General features: G+C 42.4%; 1 protein-coding gene and 1 long non-coding RNA gene across 2 annotated transcripts in view; one reads left to right on the top strand and one right to left on the bottom strand.

Moving 5' to 3' along the window:
- Nucleotides 1-17,019, top strand: part of LOC310709664 (BEN domain-containing protein 5-like) — a 706,149-nt gene that overhangs the window by 655,042 nt on the left and 34,088 nt on the right. The gene's annotated exons all lie outside the window — the stretch shown is intronic.
- Nucleotides 3,400-17,019, bottom strand: part of LOC310709733 — a 72,709-nt gene continuing 59,089 nt past the window's right edge. Inside the window, exon 3 of the long non-coding RNA XR_014527653.1 lies at nt 3,400-8,078. This is a non-coding gene — a long non-coding RNA (uncharacterized lncRNA). The remainder of the gene's footprint in view (nt 8,079-17,019) is intronic.

The raw sequence follows: 17,019 nt of genomic DNA, 5'->3' as shown, positions 1-17,019 counted from the left end.
GTTGGAAGGGACCCTGAGGATCAGCTGGTCCAACCCCTGGCAATATAGGAATTGCAACTAAATCATACATGATAGATTACCATCCAACCTCTACTTAAAAACTTCCAAGAAAGGAGAGTCCACACAGTACTCCTGGTGTGGTCTGACCAAGGCACAATATGTGTTTGTGTTTGTGTGTGTGTGTGTGTAATACAGTCATCAGACCCTATCTCATATATCCCAATGCCACAAACGGTATACAGGGAAGCCAGAGAAATTGTTTTGATGGGCAATGCAAGGAGGCAAAGAAAGATCTTCTAAGAGTTATTAGGATTTTTTTTTGAGGGGGGTACCCTCTGTAATTAATAAGGGGGATATAAGTAGGATTAGAGTAACATATAAGAAAATCCTTAAGAATAAAATAGCGAATTTTGTAAAATAGCGAATGTTGTGAGATGACAGTGGCAAGAACTAGGGCTGGCGGTGTCTGAGCAAAGGGAAGATAAATTCTGGGACCTGGCAGCTTGGAGCATGAACAAAACAAGAACAACATTAGATGCCACCATATTGGCGCAAAGCTGAGTGGAATATAATAATTAATAATTATTAATTATAAGAATTTTCACCTTGCCCTGCTGACTGGGTTGACCCAGCTTCCAGCATATATAAAAACATAATAAATCCTTAAACCTTAAACACTTCCCTATACAGGATTGCCTTCAGATGTTTCCTAAATGTTACATAATTACTCATCTCCTTAATATTGGATGAGAGGGCATTTCGCAGGGTGGGTGTCACTACCAAGAAGGCCCCCTGTCTGATTCCCTGTAGTAGTAGTAATAATGGCAACCAGCAGCTGCCGAAGTGACCACTGATTGGTCAAAACTACTGACCCTATGGCATCCCCTACAGAAATAAAATCTCTCATAGACTACGACATCTCACCTTTTTGAATGCTTGGTAATCTGCTCTAGGAAGGCAGCATATTATTTATGCCATTCAAATTCCAGAGACCATGGGAAGCCTGCATGCCTATTTTGTATTTATGTCACAAGAGAATGCTGGCAATATTGATTTAATTTAGCAATAATACTCTCATTTTTGCTTTTGCCTTTGTACTCTCTAGAGACTTTAATTAATGACAATGCACAGCATCCTGCTAGGTACGGATTTTTTCTCTCCCTGCCCTACATTTTTAAAAAGTGTCTGGAGAAGCTAAGAAACAAATTGAATCCACCTTTAGTATAGCAAACAAAGTTCCAGTGAATTCCGCAAACCTGGCATACTTTCCTGTTGCTGAACAGCCCTAAGAGCAGGACCTTTATTACAGGCATCTTTGTTTCTGTGTTAAATGTAGTTTGTTTTTTTACTTTGGCTGCCATGTACAAAATGGCATGATTTGTCCGAAGGAGTAAAATCTAGCCCTCCTCATAAACAATGAACACCCACTCTTCAAATCTTATTTAAGCAGTTTCTAAGATAGCACAGGTCACCACCACCACTACTACTCAAAAGCTATTTTTTCTAGAAAAAGAGGTGCCAGAACTCACCACGAACACCTCCCTTGTTCTCTTACAATGGCAATGGTACCCACCTGAGAGGTGCTGAAACTGAGTTCCAGTGAGTTCTGGCTTTAAAAAAAGCCCTGGCAGTGACAGGTCTTGGATTTGGGTGTGTGTATGGAAATGAATGCCCGTTGTTTAGAATTCCCTGGTCCTTGTACCTGGGACATTGTTGTGGCAGCATCCTCAGGCATAATTAGGAGAACAGTACCAGCCTTTCTCAAGAGTTCTCCGTGTGGTGGTAGTGCTGCTGCCAAATATGTTTTGGGAACAGGAAAGAGGCTGTGCGTGTGTTGTCTTACAAGCAGTCTCATTCCTGTTGATGTCTGCAGGACCATGTTGAAGCTTAAAATTTGGAATGGACTTAGAAATGAGCTATTTTTCCAAGAGGTGTTGTTGTTTTTTAACACTGTTACTTTAGATGACCCCATTCTGCATTGCAACTGCGGTGTCAGCTATCCATATTCATTTGTGTTGCTGCTGCTTTTATATTAACAAATTCTGTGCTATTTCTCAGCTCGCTTTACCAATAATTTAAGTGGAACTATCTTCCGGGGTTGATCATTTCTTCACATGTAAGAGATCTCCACACTAGCGTTACTTTATTCCATCGCTTGCCAGGTGTCCTGCATATGTCTGCAGAGTTAAAATGGGCATGTGCGGGATATGTGGCAAGAGATGACTCAGGCCAATGGAATATGCTTGTGTGGGACCCTACCATTTTAAAAGACTAAGGAGACAGCCACCTATGTGATGAGAGCATGATTTAAGATTAACAGTAAGCCTTATGTGGGTGCAGGAAGCAAACAACCGAGAACACTGGAGAGGGGTATATCCAAAGATGAATGTGAGATGCTGAAGAAGAAGAAGAAGAAGAAGAAGAAGAAGAAGAAGAAGAAGAAGAAGAAGAAGAAGAAGTAGTAGTAGTGCAGGATATGTCTATCATTGCTCCATCTCATACTTGTCACCAACCAGAACTCATGGTATCATTGTGATTGTATATTTTTCTGACTTGCACCTTAATCCCCTGGACATGAGATTTAGAAGTTGACCCAGAGAACAAGCAGCAGTAAGGTGTCTAAATCCCCATGGAGATACAACTAGATCTCTCAGGCTCCTTAGAAATCCTTGCCTTTCAGCAGAATAACAAATCCTAGACTAACTACAGTTCTTGCTTTTCTTCTCCTTCACATACAATCCACTCTGCCATACTTAAGGAAGTCAGCAAAGAAACAGTTGTGGATACACTTCCCCACAAATTTAACTACTAACTACTACCTATAACTAGCATATATGTTTCTCCATTCAAAGTGACTTAGTCCTTCTCAGCTGGGCATGGCTAGTTCTCGCTTTCCACCCCTCATCATGGGTAAGCCGGCACCATCCAGAGGCAATAGGGAAGGGCACAGGAAAGTGCTAGGGAACCCAAATGCATCCTCACCCACTTGCCCTCTTATGCCAAGGGTGAGACCTTAAACCCAGCTTGATGTGTCACCTTAGCAGGAGCCCTGCTCAAAACTCCTTGCCACTGACAGTGGCCACACAAACCAGGAACACAGCACTCATAATGCTCCATTCTTGGCCCTTGCCCTTAAGTTATTGGTTTAAGGAAGGCTAGACAAACAGTGTGCTAAAATCCTTTTCTGAGACATACAGCTTATTTCCGAGCCCGCCATCCTGGAATGACATTAGTTTAGTTGTGGCACAGGTGTGCGTTGTCCACATATCTACATTTACAGGAGCAAAGACATAATGGTTCAGCTATTGTCCGAAACAACTTCTGCAGTATGCAGCTACTAGAGATAAATGAATGGATGAATCTTTATTTGCATCAGCCACCGACCATAGCAATAAAACAACAATACAATATACAAAGAATAAAGATAAAAAGTCAATTATATAAAATACATTTTTGGGTTTTGAATCAATAGTCAAATAGAGGATCTTATTCTAATTGCCCCAGCTAAAAACCTGCAATCTTTGCTGTCACCTGCTCATTTTGATCTGCCAAAAGAAAGGACACTGTGACAGTGGCTGGGTGACCCGGAATGGACAATAAAAGAGGGATGATAACCTCATTCCTCAAGTCTTTATAAAGAGTGCAAGCCAGAAGGGCATGCGCCACCAAGTTGAAATGGGTAGGTGGGAAATAGTCGTACCATGGACAAAATTTCCTTATTATGGCCAAGTTGTCCTCTCGCTTAATATCATTTAGGCACTGACTAATTAGACTGTTTGCTTTACTAAAATCCAGTGTGAGTAGCTGTTGTGGTGATAAACCACAAGAGTGAAGTTTTTGATAGACAATTTTAGTCCAGGTGCTCTTGTGACGATCTTGCAGCACTAGGGATATTAGACCAGGGGGATTTCAGTTTAGGCGAAGCCAATAGTTAAGTGTCCTATGCCATACCCGTAATTCTGCCAAGGGAAGATTAGGTGCAATGAGGTGGTACAGAGAAAATTTGCCTTAAGAACTTTGATTGGACAGCTTCCATAGATCCAAGCTGAGTGCCTGTCCAGATCTGAGCCCCATATAATAACTGTGCCAGGGGTTTAGCTTGGAACACTTCTAGGGCTGATAGTGTATGTTTACCACCTTTTCTGTAGAAAAAGCGTGTCAGAATTTTGATACTCTGGGAAGCTTTTTCTTTTGCACACTTCTGTTGTGCTCCCCATGACCCTGTAGACTGGAAAATAAGGCTGAGATATTTGAAAACTTTGACCTGTTCAATGAGCTGGTTGTCCATGCTCCATCTATGGGCTCTATAGTTTCTTGAGAAAACCATGACTTGGGTTTTCTTGTAATTCACAGCCAGCTGTTCTCTCTGGCAATATCCTGAAAATGCCCACATCAGTCTTTTTAGGCCTACTTTTGTTGGGGTAGAAAGATGGAATCTACTAGAAATGTATTCCCAGTGGCTGGCACCAGTGTTATCCTTTTGTAGCCAGCTTTTCACACAAGGAGTCTTCCCGCTTTCCTCTGCTTGCTTAATACAATGCCCTCCCTTTCTTTTTGAGGCACAGTTCCTTGATTTGGTTCCATTTTCAAAGCCTTCCTGGAAGACAGCATTTCTTCAGCCCAGGGCCAGGGCAAGTGTGAATCTTGTGAACCGTCAATATTTTTCTTGAGATGATAAATGGCCTGCCGATAAACGAAGGCAGCTGCCAGCTCTGTCTGAGAAACACACCTTCATCCCCAGTTTGTCCGTGCCTGGCTTACTTATGTGCCTGCTAACTTTAAACACTTACACCAGACAAACTTAAAGCAACCTTCTGAGTTATTCCAAAACCTTAATCGCCGTCGTGTGTGAGGCAGATACCAGTCACAAGATTTCTGCAGCTCCAGTGCACACAGAAAGACTCATGTTCACATGGAGCTCTGTGAAATCAGGTAGTTGTGCAGGTAAGGGGCTGCAAATGGGGAGTTTATTTGGGAGGGGTTGGCTTTCAAGCCTCAAATGGGCATGATTTCACCATATAAAAATGTGTTCTGCTAGTAAAGTTTGTGGATATATCTGCAAAGGTGCCCTAAAGGTTTCCCTCTCCACACAGAGTGCAAGTAAAGAGAAAGATACCTAGAAAGGGCATCAGAAATAGTATGGGGGGTTAAGGAGCACCTATAGTGACAGGCCAGCCCAACTTGTGACCACCGAGCCAGATTTAGCTTCCCATCCCTGTATTGTGGCCTCCCATATATATGCATAGCAATCTCTGCCTTCTGTTTGGCAGTTCCAGGCAAAGTGCAAAAGAAATGATCCCCATAGGTTTCTCAAGCCCCGATGAACAGTCCTGTCCTGCATGGCTGGTGATCTGCACTTGGGTTGGTGGGTCATGCGTGTCCGATCTAAGAGACTGATTTGGACCCATGGGCTTTGGCGTTCTTGTGGCTTTTCATTTGAAAAGCAATGCCATGTGTCCTGCATCTGGTCAATACAATCTTCGTTTTTCCTTAAGTTTGCCCCTTTTGCAGTATATATGGGCCAGCCCATATGACTTTAAAAAAAGAAAAAGAAAACAACAACAGCAGCAGCAGCAGCAGGCAAATAGGGAATTCTGTTGCAAACTACTGGCTTGGTGCATCTTTCTGTATCTCTGCAGTCAAATGCAATCATCCTATAACCCAGGAGATAACTAAGCAGTTTTCCTCTTCCTCCATCACCTTCTTTCCTGGGTGATTCCTAAACAGCATAGATTGCATTTGTCTGTAGTTAAAGTGCCCTCTTGTGGCACAAATGAGATTTTCCTCCTTCCTCCAAATGTCCTTACAGGAGAAATATTTGGATGTTTTCTTTGTTGCTGTGAAATAAAGTCAAGCCACTGCCCCTGCTTTTAAAATCTTTATAGCTTCAGTTTCACTTGGCAGGCAGCGATGGTGGCCAGTAGTTATCATCATGGTGATTCAAGCATTTCTGTAATAGCTGGGGGAAAGAAATTATCCACATTGTAGCTATAATAGGTTGAGATTCATCCTTTTCTTACATACAGAAGACAGTAAATAATCATATTTAGGGTTACAGATGCTGCTGTAAATAGATGAAAGACATTTGTCTCTGCTCCATTCTTCTCTTTGGGTTATATCCTCATCAGGCATAAATTGGAGCACTAGCCTGTCAGACCATGCCAGGATCAGCCTAGTATGTGCATCAGCCTCAATTCATCCCCTTACTGCAGTGTGCTATGCCAAACCATCCCCCGTTAACATCAAGAGTAATTTTGCCAATGATTTCAGTAGCTTCACGGCTTATTGGTTAGAAAAGAGGTGACTGAAGAACAGGCAGGCATTTGTCTTAAACGTTCTCAAAAGTGATCCACACAGAAAGCCAGTTGCGGACACACTTGCCAATGTGAATTCAAGGTTAGCAGTCACTGTAGAAGTATGTAGCTGGATTTAAATGAGGCTTTAATAAAAGGAAGGAGTTAATTGCTTGCTGTTGCAGGTGTTTTCGCATTCTCACAATATTTATGGAACGTTTCACACTGCCATTGATTGTAGCTGAAGTTTGTGAGTCAAGTTAGGGATCAGTTGATCTGGACATTTACTTTGTTGTTGTTATAGGAGGCAAAGCTTGGTTTACATTTAGGTTTTTGTTGTATCGAAGGGCATTCTTAAAAGATAACTTCATACTACAAAGTTGTTCTGCAAACCTGATGCAATCTTTCTTTCAGTGTCATCATCTCATTATAGTGGGAAGTTCAGGAACAATCTTTACGGGGGGGGGGTGTTTCTGCCATAGGAGGTACAAGGGTTATAGGGTATTTTTAAAGAAAACAACAACAACCCATTTGTTTATAAATGTGTATCATGAACCACCACCTGTACATATGAGGGTGCAGGGACAAGTGCATAGGCAGCAACAGATGATGTTAATCAACTCCAAAGCCAGCCTAGCTCTTGTCACATCAAAATAAATAAAAAAAAACTGCTGTTGCTTCCCAGCCAGCATGTTGAGGGAAAACTGGATGGTGACTCAACTCAGGCAGGTGTTTTTGTCCTCAGCTTTTGCATTGCAGCCAGGTTCCTATTAGAGTCTGTTTTAGGGAAACAGAGTATACCATACCAAATGTCTCTCCACCTTGTATAGTTGGGAAGCGTGATTCCCAACAACATCGTTGTATATTGCATTAGTTCACATTCCAGGAACATTCTTTAGATTGCTATAATAGGATCATGTTTACAAATGACCTGTTTGCCACTCAGACTTGTTTACATTTTAACAAGTCCATGACCAGATCAGGGAGTCTTAACTTCTCTTTCATCTGCCTGTGGCTTGTGAGCAGGTGTAGCATATGGAAACAAGCCACCAGCACTAGGTCACAACCTTGGAGGAAGCAAGGGCAGAGGTAGATCTGAACCAACAACATTCTGGCGTGGAGTTGCTGACAGAGTTCCCATCAGACTAGAGATTTCACAGAGAAATACAAGGATCTGTGACTGGTCTAGGGATTTTAAACTGGAAAATCATCATTAAAGATTAACAGTCTTAGGATGAAACCTGGGCATGGCAACCTCTAAATCTTAATGCTGTAAACAGGCATTGAGTCTTTATGCAGCATGCATATATGTTTCCTTGTATCCTATAGGGAATATATGTTCGTCATCACCCAGTGCAGCACACGTGTAATGGACATACTGTCTGTCAGTCCTTGGAGAAATGGTCCGCCCTTTTTTTGTATTCTCTGTTTCAAAATCCTCCAGTGCTGCAATCTGTTCCGTAACTCCCTTCTGGGATTATTTATTGTCAAAACAGCAATCAACAGAGTTTTAAAACCAGCTCAAAAGCTCTCTTGGCGTCCCTTTAGGATAGTTTCCAGGCATCACATTTGTTTGATACCAAAGCTGTTGTAAATCACTCCAAAATGTTCACTGATGTCATCTATTCATCCATAGGTGTTCTTTGGGCCTCCTTCTAACATTGCAGGAGTTGTTCAGGATTTTGTGTGGAAGTGTAACTGAGGTGCCAGTGGTGGGTCTCACGATCGTTAGGTGCCAGGAGCTATGTCGATAGATGATCGTGTTGCAGGGGCATTTCTGAAACACTGCAGAACAAAACAAAAAAAGAAAGAAAGAAAAAAGCAACATTGTAGAGCATAAAATAGTTGAGCATGGAATACTGAAGAACTGATCCCTCCAAGTCATTCTTAGGCAAGACATTTGTCCCTCAGTCTAACAAGGTTGAGTGGTTAAATAAAATAGGATATTTTGCCAACTGCTTTGAAAATAGGGTGCAAAAGAAACCTAAGAAAGGCATTGAGGGAATGCTTATTCTTGGCTATGGTCTTTACACTGTAGTAGAGGGAAAGGTTATACAGTATTCTTTCACAGAGCTGATAGGCCAACAAAGAACTGCTACAGTTAAATAGGCTAATTCACCTGGGATTGGTTCTGCTGTCTGTTGTGGTTGCTTTTCTACCAATGGGGCAATTTTAATTAGCCAGAGTACAACACGAGATCAGCATAATTAAAATCATGTCATTTCATTTCTAGATAACAGTTCAGTGGAAAAGTAGCCCCCCCCCCCCGCTACTGCCCTGCTGTAGGTTAATGGGCAAATTCATTTCAACTGCCTTCTACCTCTTGTTTAGTCTTTTCTGCTTAGGGCCACACCTCATCTGTTACATACCCATTGTGCTTTCAGCGCATTCACTGGGATGAGTCTCCCTTTCATTTGGTATGGTGTTTATTGTGATAGACATGCTGAAATCATGTTGGCTGTGCAAAGTGTTAAACAGCCCTTTGGCAGTCAGCATCAGTACCACAGAAGCACTGGTGAAACAGGACACAAACCTCTCCCTTCTTCCACGTAGAAAACTCTTGCCTGTGTGAGCTCAGTCTCATGCCAGTCCAGTTCACAGACCGCCTTCCCCGAAAGAATCAAGTGAAGCAGGCCTCTGTATCTTCCAGGCATTCCCCCATAAGGTCTGGCTCAGATGGGAGGTTATTTGCAAAGAGGGACCCTATGCCCCACTATTTCATGCAAATGTATGAACCAGAGCTGAGTTGCTTACATACCCTGTATCCCCACAATGCATACATAAGGTGTGAATAAATAAAAAAAACTGGTTGGGTGAGATGTGAGCAGGTGAACGATGCAAGCATATTGTCAAACCAATAGGAGTCCTTCATTTTTAGAAGCTACTCCTGCTGGTGCCATTTTTAATAAAGGAAACTTACTGGAATAGAACATAAATCAATGGGCCTCTTACTGGGATGGCTCTTTTCAAACACCTGCTTGTAAATTAAAAATGAATAGAAACAAAATGCAGCCACCCAGCGTCAGGAAACCAAAAGCAGGCACGCAGTTTAGATGTGTTGTTTCCCGAAAGAGTAAAACCAGAGAATGCTGTAGAAATGTAGCAATAATGATATTTTTAAAAACCCACCAAAAACCAGAGCTCAGGCCAATGTTTTAAGAATGCTGAGCGCATGTTGTTTTTGTGAGCCTGTAATAGCACCACTTATATCTAAAACAGTATGTGTTCCATAAAAAGGGCTGAGTAAATACTGATATAAAGCAGTGCATGGTAAGCTCCAGCCAAAGAAGGTAACAGGGGGATGTGATCAAGCAGTAGGCTACTTTTCAGATAGTCTGCTCTTGGAATCCCATGAAGCCAATCACTAGTGCCTGGTACATGTTAAATCTATATTAAAATTTTGATGAAGAAAATTAGGTTGGGGTTCATACATAACACATTTGTACCCTGTGGGGACAGACCTTTATCATTGCTGGTGCAGTTGCCCACCCACCTCAAATGATGCCTAAATTGATATCCATGCATGCTGTAACTAGTGGATTAGCAGGGTCATTCCTCAATTGTGGTTCCAGGGTATGGTGTGAAATCTTGCTGCCTCTGCTTCTCGCATGGAAAGAAGATGGGATGTAAATTGTTTAAAATAAATTTATAATGACACATATTCCTATAGGCTTGGAGGCTGATCTGAGCCTGTTGAGACAGAAGGTCGCACAACACCTTCTGCCAAAATAAAGGTTTCTTCCCCTTCCCCTCCATCAAAAATTGGCAAAACTTCTTTCTGACATTCTCTTAAAAGTATCCTGCTAAATTTAAGCAAATAGATGTCCTTTTCAGAAAAAAGTGGTCCCATCATCATTTTCAAACTGAGTTATTTTTGATTTCTTCATTGAGTAGGAGGGTAAATGGTTATGTGCTCCTGGGGGCAAATGCAATCATATCTAATAGGTTTAAAGGAGGGGGGGTGTGTCATGCTGAATAATGAAGTTAACAGACACCAGGTTTCCATCCTGAGCTGCACAGTGCTTTGTCCATCTTAAACTGTTTCCTAAAAGTCCCAGCTTCTGTTTAATGCAATCACTTTTATGCTTTATGTTCTGTTCTGAAGCAGTTTAAGAATTACAACTTCATAGATAACGGCAGTGAGCTGAGGCTTCCTCATACAAACTCACTTAATGGCCGGTTGTATTTCTTGACATGATCTAGTCATTTGGCCTGTTAAAAACAAAACAGCCCCCCCACACACACCTCAACCCACTGCAGGGAACAAAGTGCTCTCTGTTGGTGAAACTGAGAACAATCCCTAGGGCTGTTTTTATTTATGGTTGCCTTAGCTGGGCTGACGAGATCAAGATGTCCTGATCTGCTGAGATCTCTGGACCATCTTGCTCTGCTCGGCAAGAGTCTAAATAGTGTCGCTTCAATGAATTACCTGTGCTCTTTCATGGTGGCAACAACTTTTCTACAGCTGCAGGTCACACTTTTGTGACTGTGTGGTATAAACTAGGCCTCATCGTGGAATTGTAATAAATCTCCTGCATGTTGAGCTGGCAATGTAACCCTTTCAGGAGCCAACTGTTCATTGCAAACTGGACAGCAAGCAGTGATAAAAGGAAATCGGTTAGGGGGCAGAGACGTTCCTTTCCCCCCTGCTGGGTCTGCCAGTTAACCCTGCCAGGAACCAGAAAACCAGGCTAGAGGTGTCAATGGAAAATGAGCTAGGGGAGGAGGGAAAACATTGCAGAAGTCAGAACAGTTTCCTAGCAAATCTACTTGACTCCTGCTCTGACTGGGGATGAGGACCCTCAACAACCTGAGCTGCATTAACAGGAACAGCATGATACAATTTGCAAACTCTTCTACACTTTGGAAACTGCTGGGGGGGGGGGGAGACACAAATACAGAACAGCCCCTGATGGAATCTGATTGTATTTTATATGGATGCTGTGTTTGTTTCTTAAGAGCCACGTGGATTTATGTGGCATGTTTATAAGAAACTAAGGATCTGTGTGTCGGTGCTACTCAAGTGGGGTCAGGATGTAAGCAAAACCCCTGCTCTTCCTTATCGCAACCTGCAAAAAAGATTTGTGCATCCTCTTCCCTCCTCATTCTAGTACTCGTTTCTTTCTGGAATTACCTTGTTTCTAACTGGTGTTGCTTCTAGCTCCATACCACAAAGTGTTTAACGTATTACCACTTCCCATCACAGAAGTATGTGAATGGCATCAGGGCATGCATGCTTATTTGTTGGCATGTAGTACAGTGGGTTTGTTGCGTGAGAGAACTTGTGCTTTGATTTCCCCTTAATATGGAACTGGGTCCATCAGGGCCTATGGGGAGTCCATGGGAACCGCAGGGGAAGTGCTATACAAGATATTTGTGTTTGACCTTGACGTTTACAAGGGCATGCATCTCTAGCCTGTATGAAGTATATCAGATGCAGCCACAAGCATGTGTGAAATGGGCAAGGGCTAATGTACAGATTTAACATTAAAAGCCCCAAGACGTACTACTGTGTTTCACTGTGTTTAAAGAATATAATGAACCTGGTCCCTAATATTCTGTTAGTATTTTTCCTGTTAATCTATAGCACAAGTAATCATAGGCCTGCAACCAGGGCTTCCAGAAAACTCATACTCTTAGGTGGCATTCCATCATATCTCCCTAAAACATAAAGAGCAGCTCTTGTTTCAAAGCACCCCGGGCCCATTAAACTACCTGGAACTAATGCTGCTGCTACAGGGTGATTTGTTTCTGAGATTTCCTTCTGACAGGCCCCTAACTTGGATCATATACTGGCTGATCTTGATGACCTTTGATGCAAAGACTCCAGATCTAAAGAGCAGTGAAAGCCCAGAGCGAAGTACACCTTCAGACTCCAGCCATAGACAGTTAATGTTCCTTCTAGGAGGCCGTGAAATCAATCTTCCAGGTCAATATGTGGCCTGCCTCAGCATTATGTTTATGCATTTCTGACAGAGCTGGTTGCAGCCTCACTTGCATTGGTGAACCTTTCATTGTTTTAGCGGATTTCAGCTCATACCTCTTTGAACATTTCATTGCCAATATGCAGTCTTCTGTCACTCAGCTGCAACAGTGAAACCAACACTCTCTTCTACAGATTTCAAGGGCACAATGTTCTACTGCTTACTCTTAGACCAGGAAAGGAGAAGTAACTATCAATCTGTCTTTCTTCCCTGTAGTGCACTAGGAAATTATCACAGTGTTTGTTAAGCACAATGACTCAAATGAATCAGGAAGCTCAGCCCTTAACAGCCTGTGGCTTCATCTGGTATCCTCTGCCTCACCCACAGTAGTGGTCCAGCCTTCATCATGTTCTCCACAATTGCTAGTCTGCTACACTACCTCATATTAATGAGAAGCTGCATCTGTGCCCCAGAGTTAAGGGGAGAGTAGGATTCCAGGCATTTTGAACCACCAAAAGTTTGGTTGCTGGTCAAAACCAGAAATATAGACATTCATCAAGATGTTGCTAATTGTCAACCACTGCATTTTGAGCTTCCAAATTGTTGAAAGCGAACGTAGTTGTATCTTTTGTTATCTAGTATTGCGGAGAACTCAGTTAAACTGAAACTCTGCACTTGCCCGGATACTGTGTGTGCATTTTAGCTCTGCTCTGAGCAGTGCACCTGGTGCCATTGTGGTGAATCAGAGAAAGTGATTATTGTTCAGATTTAAGCACATCCCAGTTTAGCAGTAAGCTAAAGAAAGTCCCCGACAACAACAGTACTTGAGATTGAACTGTGCAAGGGTCTGAAGACATATGCTCAAGCCTAATTAGTTGCTGGAACTTTTGCCACTAAACTCTTATTCAATTATCAATTAACTCTAGGAAAGTAACAATAGGGCATCCTCCAGCAAGCATCTTCTCCCACTAATTGGATTATATTCCTTTGGAAACATCCCCACCTTTCCCAATGAGGGACATCTCAGTCACCTGGGCTGTGAGTTTTGATTAACCAGAGCTCTCTCATGACCTCCCTGCCTCTCTCTGGCAGGAAAATTGTATTGTGATGTTTATTGACAGCTATATCCTTGGCATTCAATGCCCCTTCCTTCCAGCCCTGTCCTTAATGAGATCACTCTTTGTGTTACAGCTATGCCCATCAAGAAGTTTCTTTCTTACAACTAACTGGTCACCTCTCATTCTCCACTATGACCAATCTTTCTCCACTGAAGCTGTCCCATGTCTCTCTCCTATTCATTCAGCTTTTTGAAATCCTCCAGGACGCTCTTCCACATCATCCAACTCTCTGACACCATGGATGCCATTGGGAGTCAGACTACTTCTTCAGCTTACCTGGATCACAAATCTTGCATCCTTTCTGCCTCCCTGCTTCTTAGCCATGCCCATTTCCTCCTCTTACATTAGTCAAGACCCCTGCAGGAAGCACAAGCCAGTGTTACCCTGAAAGGAAGCCTTTTCATGGAACCTAGGGTAGGGAGAGGATTTATCTCAGTGGGAATTTATGAAACCTAGCCTACCTTGAGCCACCCCATCAACACTTGAGACTAGAAAATATTTTCTGCTTGTTTACTGAAAGCTCACAAGCTTGCTGTTAATGATGTCCAGGCGGATTAGCCTCAAATAATTTGTGCTTAGTTTTTGCCGAGAGTCCAAGACCCAGCCCTGACCTTGCACCCGCAGGTCACAGTAAAACTCTGAAAGCAATAAAACTCTTTACTCCCCCTTCCTTGGGACAGGTAATTATTAATGTCTTCCTACTACCTCTATCTTGCTCATTCCCATAATCTTGCTGCTCTAAAGTCCTGTGATTTGCATTTGAGCTTTTCCCCATAGTACCTTTTCCCTGCCCATCTTTACCCGATATAAGGCAGTTTATCTGCTTCTTTTTAGCTTTGTAACAGGAAAAGTTTGCACTTATGGTTTGGGCAATGTGAGTTTGAGTAGCTTCTGTGACAACATGGATAAGATACAGGTTTGTGAGTTGTATGTATGTATAGGAACATGAGCAAATCTAGTAGCACAAGTGTTTGCTTGAATCTTGTCATGATTTTGATCTTGCGCGTGTCATGAATTTGGTCCCAAAAGTTAAATACGATGTATACAATTAATATTGTAATGATTTAAGAGGTGACTTTCAATGTGACTGTCAGTCCTCTCTCTCTCTCTCTCTCTCTCTCTCTCTCTCTCTCTCTCTCTCTTAAATTTCCTATGAACTCCACCAGAGGGGTCCACTATCAGTAGCAATCAAATTTTAATAATTAGGCAATAATTTCCTAAATACCTTCTTATTAGTTATAAATAGACTCATAGATATTACAGGTTCAGTTCCAGACCAGCACAATAAAGTGAATATTGTACTAAAGTGAGTTACAATGGTTTCCCAGTGCATTTAGTTATGTTGACACTATAGAGTTGCTTATTAAGCCATGACCCGCTGGCTGCAGGAATGGGAAGGGAAAACCCTCCTCCAACCCTAACCAGCTCCACTCCTGTGGCAAGAAGAGGCTTCCTTCTCCTGGAAGCAGCTGGGCTGCCTGCAGCTGCACCCACAACCTCCTCCTAAGCAGCAATGTAGGTGAAATACAATAAAACAGGGTGTTCCTGTAATAAGTTTCCAAGCAGTTATTGCTGATTCAAATACGCAAAAGAAGTGATGACTTGTCCAAAGTATTGACAGTTAAACCAATTGCATGGAATGAGGCATGATGATGGGGAAGAATATGTTCTGATTACAGAGTAGTTAAACCAGAATGCAAATGACCTTTGCAGCAATGGTATGACATATTACTCTAATGAACATAATCACCCTGGGCATGCAATATATACTTGGAGTATTTGCAATATACATGTGGATATATCCATAGAACTAAATGGGTATGTTTCATACATCCCTGATTTTAAATACCTTAAAATTTCATTGTATAATTCGGACAAAACTGAAGATAGTTTTTTTTCCCCTACGCTAGTACAGAAACCACTTGTGCTATTTACCACCTGCTCTCTAGGTTAGCAATTTATGACCTGCTCTCTAGGTGTACTTTCCATTGTTTCTTTCTTTATAAAGGTGTTAAGCAAGTCTCTTGAAATCTGCCAATGGCCACCTGCCCTTGGATTAGTAGGATTACTGGGGGTGGGAATTCGGATTCAACACTGAGTTAACAGTGGTCTTGCAGAGATTTCTGTACTATTTGACTTGTGCTTCAAGTGGTTTAATGCACAGAGAAGGTCTGAAAGCTTGAGTTGATTTGTTTTTAAAGGGGTCACGCACTGGGATTTTATTTGATACAGTACATCTGTGTCTAGCCCTTTATATTACCTTTCCTCTCACAGGTCTTCTTTACAGTGGCTTAGGACTTTTTATTCATTTAGTCACTCTAATGCTGGTGTCAACAGATGCTTCTTGCTTCACTGGAACTTACAGAATAAATGTTGTTTTAAATGGAGACACCCTTTAATTGTGCTATAAAGTTGGTGGTCAAGGTAGGACCTTGTATTTTATCCTCAATGTCCTATTTTTTTACTCAGTTTAGACATTGCTTTTTCTCCTATTGTAGTTGCAACTATTCCTTGTGCCTTCTATGGTAATTCTGGTGTGCGTTGTGCTTCCCAATGTCTGTATCATTAACCTAGACCAGGGATGAAAAACCACAGGCCTGCAGGGCTTCTCTATCCAGCCCTTTGTACTCCCAGGACACAAACCCCTCCCCCACCTTGCTTTCCATTCTTCTCGAGTGTTTATGCTTTCCTGAATGGATGGAGAGGGTGTGGCTGTGTGTGTGTGTAGAATCTAGCCTACAGAACACAGGTAACATTCATATTCATTCCTCTGCCCACCTTTGCCTTTGGCTCTACCCACCCTTGGCATTTAGCTTCTGGAAGGATCCTCAGAAAGAAAAACGGGTCTTGGGCTGAAAAACATCCCCACTCCTTTTCTATACCATGCTGTTATGGATGCTGTCTGCTCAAACCTCTTTTGCTTGACATTGCTTGCTAATGTGCCGAACGTCTGACAGGTGTTTCCTAATGGAGCCAATGGCTAGGAAGCAGGGCCAGCCCAAGGCATTCACCGTTTAGAGTGGAAGCAGATGGTGCCCCTGTCCCCTCCATTCACACAAACAAATGGAGACAGCGGGTAACAATAATAGGAAGGCGAATGCCAAATTTAGCTTCCCCAACTCTTCTTTACTGCATCTGCTTCTGCACCTGTGGAGAACAGCCTGTTGAGGAGCCAGAAGGTGGAGCCATCTAGCCTTACCTGTGGAGAGCAAAAGTGAGAACTTGGCCACACCTTACCTGTTTCTAAGGAGAAGCCTGTTTATTTGGAGGTGTCTGTGGGATGATTGAGGCAGCACTAAAGAGGGAGCTGATGCTAAAGGTGAAGGTTACTCTTTGGGTTGGTCCTTTGGCTTAGGATGAGGGTGAGGAAACTCCCAATTGACAATTGTTTGTGAATGGGCTTGCTCCTAGGTCAAAGATGGAGAGGTGAGTCAACCTGACTTCTAAGTGAGAGGGTAGATGCTGGGGAACTGCCTTTGTGGTGAGAGCATGAATGTAGCTCACTAGTGCACAAAGTGTGGATGATGGGGTACCTAATGTTTGCTATTTTGTATTATATTTGCTTTTGTATTAATCTGTTCACTGCTTGGGGGACCTTTGAGCCAAACAGTGGCATATAGACAAACCAATGAATGAATGAAAGCCAAAGTGTGTAATAACCAAGGCCATCCAAGTTATTTAGTA

This window comes from Podarcis liolepis (assembly GCF_965112155.1).
Source record: "Podarcis liolepis genome assembly, chromosome: 6".
Taxonomy (NCBI): Eukaryota; Metazoa; Chordata; class Lepidosauria; order Squamata; family Lacertidae; genus Podarcis; species Podarcis liolepis.
The sequence above is the reverse complement of the archived record's forward strand: the minus strand, read 5'-3'. Positions and strand labels throughout refer to the sequence as shown.